At 34.8% G+C, this 13,477-nt stretch overlaps 1 long non-coding RNA gene across 1 annotated transcript; it reads right to left on the bottom strand.

Moving 5' to 3' along the window:
- Window positions 1-2,886: 2,886 nt before the first annotated feature.
- On the bottom strand, window positions 2,887-7,776 carry LOC127472359 (uncharacterized). Its single transcript, XR_007904976.1, has 3 exons — window positions 7,727-7,776; window positions 4,151-4,255; window positions 2,887-3,405 (listed from the first exon to the last, which is right to left on the bottom strand). It is a non-coding gene; the product is annotated as an uncharacterized LOC127472359 (long non-coding RNA).
- Between the last annotated feature and the right edge of the window lie 5,701 nt (window positions 7,777-13,477).

Below are 13,477 nucleotides of genomic sequence, written 5' to 3'. Positions count from 1 at the left end.
ATTTTTTCCACCAGAATTAAACCAGTTTTCAGATCCTGGATTTGGATCTCATAATGGAACATGATTTACAGTCATGAATTTTCTGTGGAAGAAATCTACTTATTATATTCATTCATTGCATGTTCAAGCATGTCTAACAGAGGTTATCTATGAACATGTGTTCACACAGTTGGGAATTGATCTAGGGAGTAGTTAGGTCAACTTCTCAGTCACTGGTGGCATTGGGGACAGACAGTAAAAGTAGTCCTCAGTAGAAATTTTGAATCTTCTATCAGTTATGAAAGAGACGAGTTATTAAAGGCTACACTAATAGAGAAAACATTCTAAGCCAAATAGAACTAGAATAGAGAACACTTAAGGTTTTTTAAAAAATTTTACCTGTTCATGAATAAAAGAGGAATTTGTGGACTGCAAAATATAGATTTGCATTTTTTTTTCAGCCTTTTTCTAGTCTCCAGTTGTCAATGTAAGTTGTATATATAGTATATTAAAGTTACTGCAAGTTAAAGAGAGTGAGAATTGTTAAAAAGGAGTTTCACTAAACTGAACTGTTGTAAGTAAAGCCAAACTACAAGCAGGTGACAAAGGCAATGGGACGAATAGACCCATCAGCAAATCATAGATATTAATTAGCATTTGCCCATTCAAATGTCTTTTTCTGACACTGACTGCAATTAACCATAACATTTACAATAAGTTCCTGTTCTCAGGTATGGTGATGGCTTTAAAAATGATGACAGAACTTCTGAAACCCTGTACTAAAACATGGCATATTAAAAGAATAGAAAGGTAAAAGGAAGAGGAAAGGATAGTAGTTACATATTATTACCAATGATATGCCAATTGCTCATATTATTCTGGTATTTTGATTAGGTTTAATGAAAGATTGAAGAAAAATAGATTAATATTAAATCATCTAAGCACTATCATACCATTAAATTGAAGGAGAATTATGTTGATTCCCAAGCAAATCATGAAGAAAATAAGTATTTTTACAATTTTCTTTCAATTAATAAAAAACCACCAATTTAGGGCAGGATCCTATGGTACTGCAAAGAAATTCTATAAACTGTCCTTTGAATTTACAGGAGGGAAAAAAAAGTATATGAAAACACATTTGGTCTATGAAATGGCTTGTCTGAACATACCTAGATGTGAAACTATTTTTTCTCATAGTACTCAATGAAAGTATAATTCTCAATAAAGGGATTCTGATTTACTTTTTTTAGTGCCAGATTGCCAACAGGAAAAAAATAATTTTATAATGTATATAATTTATAGCTCTTTTATAACCAAATCTATCAGTAAAACTTTAAGAGTTAAATGTCTGACAATATTATATTGTAGCAAAAAAGTATACGCAGTATTTTCCTGCCACAAAAAAACACACTGTTTAAAATATATAATGTTTAAAATATGATTACAAAATTGTGCATAAGATGCCAAAACAAATTTATATCCAGATGTCTGTTCCAAATTCTACTCAATTTCTGCCTTAGAAATATTGAAGAAATGCCAAGTCATGTTTAATTTTCCTGTCTTGATTTTCAAGAACATTTATCTTTTGTCAACAATTCTTCAATGACTAAGTTCTGAAAATGTTAACAGCCAACTTAGTATATGAAATATTATAAAATTAAGAATATTAATGATACATTAAAATAACATTGATTTCTTTCTGAATTTTCCATTTTTTTGGATGTAGCACAATCATTTTGTATTTCTAAATAATTCTGTAGGCAGCAATGACTTTGTTATATGAGCTCTACTGTTATTTGATTTTTCAGATGGCAAAATACAGTGTTACTTTTTCTATAGTAAATAAACTTGATAGCGGTTCTGCCAGGAAATACTTGTTTTCAAACCTAAACACATTCTTATAGCTAGTCATCCATGTGACTTTGAAACTTTGTTTTAGGTAGTACTCACAGACCTTGATCTGGTCATACTTAAAGGTAGGACATGATCATTTTATGGTAATGAAAACCAATCACAAAAATGATCACTGAGAAATGTGTTCATCAATGTAACATTTCATATAGAAATAATAGAATATATTTACAAACCTTTGTGCACCTATGCTGAATCCAGTCTCTACTGGAGACAAAATATTGTCATTTATTTTCTACAAACCCTTTCCTTTTATTTTTAAAGACAAGATTATTCTTCTCTGTTATTATCTTGGCTTTACTATTCAGTAGCACATTCAAATATATTATCATAGTTTGTTTTTTAAACAGGCATTGTAACACAAATGCTACCAAAATCTTTTGGGTTTGTTTTCCAAACATAATCCCCTTAAATGCTTATCATGTCTTCTAGTGCATATCTAAGTTTTTTCCACAAGTGATCATGGAAACAAAAGAGGCTCTGAGCTACCAGCATAAAAGCCTTCTGCCTTGCTTTTTGTTTGTTCTCTTACACCTTCCCTACTTATTGCTTGACTCTTTACTGCAGTATTTTATGACTTAACATTATGAATATTTATTACAAATTGGAAAATTAATTGTAAATGGCATTCATTGACTTACTATATTTTCACTTCTCAGCATTTTTACATAAAAAGTTAAGTGTGTCCTTTACAGCCTTCTTTTCAAAGATATTATTATCAAGAGGATAAATATGCAAGAGCATACCTGGGTGCTTTTTAGTTGCCTTTATGTTTATAGATTCCTATCTGCTGGTAGTCAAACGATAAAGACAAGCTAGGTGATTAATTTTTCCGCTGTGGTAATCACATTGATTTAGTTCATATTCATGACATTTCATATTGTTAACAGTCAATGACCTCAAATTAATATAGGAACAGTTTTGGCAAACCAAAGCACAATCTGACAATGCATTTACAACTGTGATTGTGTTCTTACTATGCTGAGACTGAAATGTCAATCATATTGGGAATGAGGGAATAGTACATGTATAGAAGAAAAAAATTATCATATATGGTTATACTTGAAAGTTAAACTCTTGTTACTGAAAATCAGAACTCTTAACATAGTACATACGACCACCAAGAAGAACAAATAAATACTCAACACATATAGTATAGAAATATGAGAGCATAGCACAAGTACAGAACAACTATCAAAAGCCATAAAATTAATCTTATAGAATTAATGAAGCAGTGCACTATCACTTATCTGATAATTTGCAACTATAAATCCCACTAATGATGGTGACACTTCTATTGCTCAGAAATAAACTTTCTATTTGAGCTTTTGGTAGATGAAAACTTAAATACTCATCTTAGAAGTTTGTTTTTAGAGCAATGGATCAATTGTTTTTCAGCCAAGAACTGTAGAGTAGCTACACCTGATTTTTGTACATTTCACTGTGGCTGCTGGTTGAGAGCTGAGATCTTGTACTTAGGTTTTGTGTGCATTACACATCCATCTGTTCCTCCATCTGGCAAAGAAGAAAAAAAAGAAATTAACTAAAAAAAGCATAGGAATGCTTTATAAACTCTTTTCACCAATACACCAGTTGTTAGCTTCCTGCTGGTAGCCCTAGTATAAGCTTCATTGGGTAATTATTTCAAGCAGGAAACAACCAACCCGCATGTTCAAAAGTAATTACTAGTTAAATTAACCATACAGAAGCAGGTAATCTTTTCTTCTTAAGATGCAGAAACAGACGTATAATAATATTTGTGTGTCTTTAATGTAAGCACTTATACAACATCTGTGTAATTTTATACCTGTACATATTTTCGTAATTGAAACAAAAATTTCATACTAATAGAAATGCTCTACATAGATAATAAATCATGAATGCTCACATGAACTTTCCTATGTACTTTTTATGTCATGGGTAATATTAGGTCTGTGGCTGTCTAACATTTTTGTTAATGATTTGAGGGTACACAAACAGTAGAACTGAATTCACACATCCTATTAAATTGGGAAGTACTATACACTCAACTGAGGACAACAGCCCAGACATCAGAAGTTAGGGAAATACAAGCAAGAAATTATAAAATAGACAAAGAAAAGAACAAGGTAATACATCTGGGGAAAAAATAAAACAAAACCAGGACAGTAGAACTGAGAGGAACTGTGAAAACTGGCACACTGAAAGAGATTTAGGGGTAGTTGTGGACAACAAACATGACAACAAATCTGAGTCAATGACAGAAATAACAAAGATGTACCTTATCGAGAGCTGCAGTAATCTACTTTCCTTCTTTGAACAGTTAATCCCCAGCAGACTCCATGATTTTCTCCATCTACTTATTTCTATTTTTTTGTGCATTACTCTGAAAGAAAAAGTAACATTATTATGTAGTATATGTCCACGTAAAGTCTTGTCTTGAATGATTCATAAAGTTTTTAATGGTTTAAGCTTCATTTTTTTAGGTCTGCCCCAAATAACAGGAGAATGAGCTATCTAATTCACTATAGGTAATAATGTGGTATCAATAGATATTAACCTATCTCTGAAATCTTCCGTTCTTAATTCAGCATTTCCTCACTTCAGAAACTTGAAAATTCTGTTTAGTTGCAATTATTTTGCTCAGCTTTAAATGAGCTTTCAAATTATTAACCTCATAAAACTTTTCTACTTTCTAAGGTTTTATTTTGGCTGCACAAATATAGAAAGACACTGGTGTGATGTGATATGTGGCACAAAGTGAAAGAAGTTTTGATCCTTGTGAGAATTGCCCTTGTGAAAGCCATTTCATTCTAATTACTATGAAATTACTTAAGCCTGCTTATTTCGCACTTGGGTCATCAAACAGCATTTAAAAATACATTTCCACATTTTTGTATTTTTTGAATATTTTAATTTCTCTGTGATTATATGTAATGTATTAATTGGCCTTACCTTCCTAATACTGCAGAGGGTAAAAAACAAGTGCTCCAGTTACATAATGCTTTTATGGTGAGTCAATATTGAATTTATTCTCTTCCATATGGTCTATCAGGTAAACAGATTTAACAGCTGATACGCATGAAATCAAACACTGTCCCATAAAACAAACTTTTTTTTTTCAAAATGTGTGACAAAAATATAGTTACAGCGTTTAATTTCAATGAGATTTGTTCTATGACATTAAAAGGGAGTTTCTTCGTACACCTTCCAGTAAGAGAAAAAAATAGGAAATGTCTGAATAATGGATCAACTGCAAGCTGCCACAGTCATCCTATATATTCTAAACCATTCAAATGCAAGTGACCTCTCATCCAGAAGTTGATTAGATATACAAACATGTAACTCTGCCCATAATGGTGAATCATGTCTCTCTATAAATGAAGAGAGAAAGCTTACAATGAACTAAAATTAAATTCCTACACATTTGTAAGACTTGATTCACATCTGTCTATTGTGAACAAAGAATTTTATAGATAATTGTACTAATGCTTCCCTGAGCTGAGTGAGTATCTGAAATTTCAGTGCAAATATGCCTATATATTGGGCTGCAACGTAGCATAGGAAAATCCAAATGGCTTCTAGCACTGCAATTAAACTAATTTGGCTACTAGATGATGTTTAGCTTTTGGACTGCACAGATTCTTGTGAGAGACTCTTGTAAGAAAGAACAGAATTTCAGCTCTAATATCAATAACATTAAGCAGAAGAAAAGAGGTGAAGGTGAAAATTTCTTCTCAATTTATAATACATTCCATAGTGGAATGAGATTGTCATTATTATTTAATTGGGATTTTCTAGCTCAACTATAAAATTGAGATTGAACTCCAGACTAATATGCATCCTGAACCAAAAAGAAATCCTGGAGTTCACTGATATACCTTTCTTGCATTCTAAACTTTTCTAAAACGTGTATGCATGTGTTTTTAAAAGAAAGGGTTTTACTGACATATTCATCTCTCTATTTTCCCATGTATTTCTTAATCGGAAATAAAAAAAAAATAGGAAGAAGAAAGGTTAAAATAAAACCTGATCTTTTGGATAATCAGACTTCCAAAAGAATTTTTTGAAGGTAGGTTTGGAGAGAGGGGACATTTAGAAACCAAAAGCAAATCACTTGCAACCACTTTAACAAAGATCTAAGCTAAGGTTCCAGTGTGTTGCTCTCCTTTCTCTACATTTAGTTTCGTTGGTACTTCAGTCTTTCTTTCTGGCTGAGGTATGCCACTATATCCTACTGTGAATTCTCATTACTTAGAGACGTGCTTTCCAAGAGCCTGTGTTTGTGGACTCATATGTTTTTCTAGAAAGACTTCCCTTCTCGTCATAAAAGAGAAATGGGATCCTTCGATCTCAGGACTGAACATATTTTCATATTATGTTCATCACTAAAACTAGGTGTTAATAAAACAACTCTTGTTACTATTTTTACCGTCCATTTCTTCACAAGACTTCACTATGGACTAGTCTTTCTTAAGGAGACAAAATATTTTGTAAAACCCTCATCCCACAAGCCACAATTTAGCATGACCCTTTTTTAACTGACAAATTTGTCAAATTTGGACCTAAGTTACCATCTGACAATTTTCATGTTTTTAATAATCTGTATCCACAGCCTTGCTTTTTGCCCCGCTGTTCCAGTGAATCTGAAGACATAATGATTAATATTTCCAAAATTGCATAGAATATGTATGTCTGTGGGTGTGGAAGAGAGAGAATGAATATGCACAATTTAATTAGTTCATTTTTTTGTTTTACTTTAAACAGATTCTTTGCAGAAATATAGGAAAAGGTAATGCTAGAGAAACAATTTTCATTATAATTCCTCCAAGAAAAAGCAATGAAGGCAGCAATTATGTTTGGATAATCTGCTCAATTAATCTAACATCAGATTTAGCTATTGTTTAATACAAATGGCAGCTACAGTGGGACCTCATCCTTGTTTTAATGAGTGGATTATGGTACCCCATATTTTGATACCTGAATGAACAGGTTTTGTTCTCTTTCTTCTGAACTGGGCAGTGGATTTCTCTGGCCAGTTTTTTCTGAGTCACCATTTATCTTGCAGTAGCACAGAGAACATATCCCAACCATGATCTGTTCCCAGGGAAGAATTCAGGATAACTGGAACAGATACTATCTCCTGTCTGAGAAGAGTTAGCTCTTGCTTGAACATCAGCTCTTCTTCTTCTGTCTGTCACTTCCCACCACACTCAACTGGATATTCAGTCATAGATCAATGATCAGATACAACATGAAATGGTGACCAAATTCCAGTCCCCACACACAGTACTCACAGGGTAAAATCTTTAGCTTTATAGAGGAAGCAGAATGAGACCCTTGTGAACAATCTCAAGGGAAAGGACCAGCTGGACTCACAAGTCTGTAGTGTCCCAGTCCACTCGGTGGGTTTAGGGGAAGGTAGTTGTATTTACTCAGGGCAGTGCACAGGAGAAACAAAAAAATTCTCAGGAGGTTCAAAAATAACTTTTATTTGAAAGCTTTAGAACATTCCAATGGAATAAGGTGCTTGGGAAAGTTTAACTTAGCAATCTTTAACTTTTCCAGATACAACAAGGCACTTAACAAGGCATGGAATGGAATTTTTTGTTCTGGTTTACGATCTATTCTGAGGAGAACAAGGTAGGAGACAAAAGAAAAAGAGAAAGGAAAAAAAAAGGAGAGAGAAAGGTAAATAGTTAGCACCCCAGGATCCAGCATGGTCTCAGCTGCTTTTAAGTCCAGGGTGGTGGAGCACGCCACGTGGCACACGTGGCGCAGTCCTTTTATCTGTTCAGGTCTGCTGGGGCCCTCCCCCAGGTGAGCTGATGCTAATTTCAGCACCAAAGTCTCGCACCTGTGTTTTAGACAGAGCCAGAATGTTCCCAGTTGCCCCACACGGGCAGTTGCCCCCATTAGAGTGCAGGCCGGGATCTGACTTCACAAATACACATGTGCTACATAGTGCAGGGCCAGAGAGGCTCAAGGGGGCCATCCCACAACCCAGAGCTAGTCCTATTCCCCCACCACTTCCCACCTGCTTGTTTTGAGCCAGTCAACATTTTGGCCCGTCTCCTAGACCTTCCCTCTGCAGTGTCAACCTTCTGATGTCAAGGAGTTGATTTTAAACTCATTGTGCTTTTTCAGAGTTGAGAATCTATGCATGGATTGAAACATGGAGATGTTTAAAGTAAAAAAATACTAATAATACGAAGGAGAAAAAGATGCTTAATTTTTGGAAAGTGCCAATTACCTTCAGCTTTCTTTTACTTCCAGAGATTCCTGGATCTCTGAGATTTTTAACAAGGAGGCTGAGGGGCTTTGGTGCAGGAAATAACTGGTCAAAATAGACAATAATCTTAAATTTAAAGAAAAAGAAAAGAAAACAAATGCTTCCTATTAGTTGATGTGTCAATATCTGTTCAGTACTTCTGTTTTCATTCTCTTATCTGTGCCAAACGCAACGAATTGTATAGTCCCCCCTGATGAGGCTGAAGCCGAACATCATGAAAAAAGTTAAAGTTTAGAACACAATAGTGCACTCAAAAAAGCCATAAAATCATTAATTTTGTAATTCTTAAAAATTTAGTTGTGAATTTGAGCAATCAATGTTTTTGGGGGGCTTTTGGGGGTTTGGGGGGGGGTGTGTAACAAGTTCAAAGCCTAAGTATTGAAATATATTTCACTGGCTTTTTACAGGGAAATTTATCAATGCTTGCTACTATGCCTGAAGCATTAAATATTGCAGCAGGCAATAAGATAATATTTAGGAAGGTATGAGAGAAGACTAACTGCATGTAAAATTTCCTGGACATTACTAGCAAGATGGCTTGACTAAAATCATATTTTTTTCTCCACTTTACAAAGCATTTATAAATTCTATTTGGTTGTACTGCTTTGTGCCGACTTTGCAGAGAAAAATTACTTTTTTTCTCACATACTCACAATTACTGCTGATATGTGAGTGAATTGCCAACCTTATGCATACTCTAAAGGACACAGTTTCTGTTCCAAAGGACAAAAAACCTCAACAACGTATTGTGCCTTTTCAATAATCTTTCCATGGACAATTGTCTGACTGCACATAGAAGTGAAGCAATCTAACAGCGAGATGACAATGAGGTTCTATAGAAGCAGCTCAGCTGGACCAGGGTCCATCGGTTGGGAAGATTGTGCTTCAGGTTTCTTCAGATCATGTGAAATGCTTCTAATGAACAACTGGGGAGAATACTGCAGGCAGTTCTTCTACTGTTGAGGCTAATTTAAACAGTTTCCATAGGACAGTGCACTGTAAAACAAGATGTGTTGGCGTCTGCAGTTTAGGAGTCAGTCCTGCTGTTGGCTTGATCTTTGCTCACCACTAGGAATACATTTTTCATTTCAAGGGTACTGCAGCAATGGCAAGGCTTTCTGGAGAGTCTGTGAAATCTCCACCCTAGGAGTTTTTCAACTCTCATGTACATAAAGTTCCAGCTGACCTGCCTTGTGTTGGCTGTGCTACCACCTCAGGATGTAGGCTGAAATAGGAGACCCCCAGATGTCCCTTCCAAACATTTCTAGGATTCCATAACCCTTAATTACCTGCCTTCAGGGAGACATCACTAGGTGTGCTGTTCTGAAAAGACTGAAATATACCAACCATTCTTTTTTCTTTTTCTTCTAAATGGGAAAAAAAAAGAGGAAAAAAGTAGAACTAGGTGTTTTTTAAAAAATAATAAATAAATACAGATTGTTTTTACTTACATGGCTTTAAGAAAGTCCAAAACAGTATCTAAGGCAGAATTCTGACAAAAAAAATATTGAAGCAGAACAATATTTATTTTATAAACACAGCACAGATAACTTTCATTAATGATAGCAGTTTTATGGTTTATTATAGTGAAAGAGATATCCATTTTAATAATATTTTCTCTTTCTCACAACAGTACGGTAGGATCTAGAAAGAATCATAGTCCTTATGCCTGCAAAGATGTTTTTGTAAACACAGATAAATGTATTGTCTTCCAGACTGGACAGATAAACACATGGAAGCTGTAGTTCAAACAAGTCTTTGACCTATCTGAAAAGATTATCAACTTTATCATTCTAAACTATTGAACATAGTCATCTTGAACTCACATTGGCTGAAGTACATTTAATTGTGGAGGAAACAGGTGCAGATGCCATGACTGCCACAGTTCTGTGATTCATTCACTCTTTATGGAAAGGAAAAATATACTTTGACAAAAAAGATTATAGCTACAACTGCAATTTAATTCTAGAACAACAGAGTAGCCTTAAGGGCAGATAGTTCCTTCCACTCTCATACTCAAAGCAAATAAATGTATATCGAATTGCATCGAGAATTATCTACATCTAGATGACACTCAACATCGTTATGTCAATAAAAGCCTTAAGCAACTTAGTAAAAAGCAACTGTCATGTGTGTGATTGAAAAACACACCAAAAAAAAGGGGTTTTTTCCTTCTTGATTTTTCTGCTGTTGTAAATTGATGGATCCATCTGGTACGTTAGGATTTCACTGGACATTTTAAAGAAACTGCTTTAGATGAAGCTGAAAGTTTGGCATGATGTTATGAATTTCACTGATAATGTGCAAGTTAAGGAAATAACCCTACCTCTAAACTACTCTGGCAAACAACAATTTTATTTTTTCATTCATTTTATTGTATTTATTGTATGTGTATTCATTTTATTTTATTCAAATAACTAGATTTAATATGACATTTAAACTAGGACTGAAGCATTCACACCCATGATCTACTGAATCTATTAACTATTTCTAATTAAAAATGCTGTCAAAATAATACTAGTAACATGTTACTTTTCTTTTAACTATTCAACAATAATAGAGTGAAGAAACACCTTTTCATTTATAATTCTCATGGGGCAGTATATTGTGTTTGCATGGCACATTTTCAGAAAAAAGGGGCTACAAGGACTGCTTCTGTGACAAGATGCCAGAAGCTTCCTCTGTGTCTGATGGAGCCAATGCAGTTGACTCCAAGACAGACCCACCACTTGCCAAAGCCGAGCCCATCAGCAATGGTACTAATGTCTCTGGGATAACGTAGTTAAAGAAGGGGAAAAATTTACTGCACTAGAGCAAATTGCAGCTAGAGAGATGAAAGAGAATATATGAGAGTAATTGCCCCCCAGACAGCAAGATCAGTGAAGAAGGAGAAGCAGGAGGTGCTCCAGGTGCTAGAGCAGAGATTCCCCTGCAGTCTCTGGTGAAGACCATGGTGAGGAAGGCTGCTCCCCTGCAGCCTTGAGTTCAATGGAGTTGATATGCACCTACGGCCCATGAAGGACCCAGCACTGGAACAGGTGGATGCCAGAAGGAGGCTGTGACTCCATGGGAAGCCCACACTGGAGCAGGCTCCTAGCTACCTGTGGCCCTGTGGAGAGAGGAGCCCACTCTGGAGTGGGTTTGCTGGCAGGACTTGTGACCCACAAGGGACCTGCACTGGAGCAGTCTGTTCCTGAAGAACTGCATCCCATGGAAGGGATCCATGATGGAGCAGGGAAAGAATGCGAGGAACACTCCCCCTGAGGAGGCAGGAGCAGCAGAAATGACTGACTGCAACCCCCATTGCCCACCACCTGCACCACTGTGGGGGAGGAGGTAAAGAATTCATGAGTGAAGTTAAGCCTGGGAAGTAAGGAAGGGTTGTGTTTTTAAAATTTGGTTTTATTTCTCATTACCTTACTGTGATTTGATTGGTAATAAATTAAACTAGTTTCCCCAAGTCAAGTCAGGTTTGCCCATTGTGGTAACTGCTGAGTGGTCTCTCCTTGCCCTTGTCTCGACTCACAAGCCTTTCGCTCTATTTTCTCTCCCCTGTCCAGCTGAGGAGGGGAGTCATAAAGCAGCTTTGGTGAGCAACTGGTGTTCAGCAAGGGTTGACCCACCACAGGCAGTATATAAAATTAGTATATTATTTGAAAGTGTAAATTGCAATTGCCAACATCTGGTTAATTAATGCCGGTTGATATGACACTGATAATAAGCCGATAGATTTATACATAAACACTTTACAGGAAATAAAAATAATATTGTCCAATCCAGGGCTAAAATTTACTGTATCTTAGTACTTTTTGAACTTTGCAAGACTACCATCATGGTACACCAGTGACTTTGAAAATACTTTTGTCCAAAATTGTCATGACATTACAGACTTAATATTATTATGTACTATTATAACTTGTCTTTATATACAGATTCCTGTCTTAAGAAAAGAAAGAATTAAAATTCATAAAATGACTAGCTAGTAAATTTATGATGATCTAATCATAATAATAATATTTGGCATACACTAGTAAGCTTTATAAATAATACTTTGGGAATAAGCAGGGAAAAATAGTAATTCTCAGACACCAATATATTTTATTATAAATAAGAGTTTGCGTTTGATTGATTATGACATTCAAAACCACAGTTTTGTGACAGCACAAGTGACCATTTTATGATCATGCTTCACTGGTGAAATTTTAGCATCAAATGAGAGGGAGAAAAAAACCAAATACTTCATTTCCACCTGTTGGGAGTAATGTTTACCTAATAAAAAGAAAACCATAGCTAAAAATAAAATTATTCTACCTTTTCAAAGCTATGTTATTTTTAAAGGTTAATTTTCAAGAAAAAATATTCAACAAGTAAAAATACATGCAGCTGTGCTCGTTAGGTTTATACTGTCACTTTTTGAGCCAACTGCTCAATAAGAAGTCCCTTCTCTCAGAGATCATTATCAGTATGTACTAGATGTTGTTAATACTTTTAGTGTAAGGTTAAAATAATCCTTAACCTTCAAAAAAAAGTAAATGAACATACTTGTACCAATAATGAAAAAGTGTACCATTCTTTCAAATTTCTATACATCTGTTTGCAAGATACCAAGGAGTTTCAATATTTTTACTCTACTCTTATGAGTAATGGTAGAGCATATGACTCTTAAATGATTTATTAGGAATCCATAGAGATGGGAAAAACAAAGTTTGCAATTAGAGGTGGCAACTATTGATTAAAAATCCAGATATAGTTCACTTAAAGAATAGAAAATGATAAATGACAAGATTTTATCATTGGACAGAATGTCAAAGAAATGTTTCTTATATATCTCTAGTGTGAATTTCTCTGGAGAAGCTCAATAGGCTTTTTGATGTTTGAAAAAGAGGAAAAATATTGTTATTACTGTTCATAGCAGAGATGTGGGGTGGTTACGTCAGGTGGGAAAAGAAGGTAAACTAAAGGCACAGGTGAAAAATCCATCTGATTCTCTGACCTTCTCTATAGTGGCCCCTTAAATAATATTTTAAAGAAATAATAGTTGTGAAAGGATTTATTTTGCAAATTTATTGCTAAATATTCCTTTTTCCTCTCTATTTTACAATTTTACTAAGAAATGTATACAGTTCCAAGAATGCAGATCTTAATAATTTATTTTCATTGCCAAAATAAGAACTCAGGAGGCTAAATTAATTTCTGGCACAGCACTAATGAATGCAGGGAAATCACAAGAGGTGTGATTTTAAAACATAATGTTTGATGGACTTCAAATTCTGGCAAAAGTTTCTCCCAAACCTCATTACAAAAAATGCAGATTGG

The sequence above is a fragment of the Manacus candei genome, unplaced genomic scaffold (genome assembly GCF_025592945.1).
Source record: "Manacus candei isolate 608988 ecotype Guabito, Panama unplaced genomic scaffold, ASM2559294v1 h1tg000028l, whole genome shotgun sequence".
In the NCBI taxonomy this organism is placed as follows: Eukaryota; Metazoa; Chordata; class Aves; order Passeriformes; family Pipridae; genus Manacus; species Manacus candei.
The sequence above is the reverse complement of the archived record's forward strand: the minus strand, read 5'-3'. Positions and strand labels throughout refer to the sequence as shown.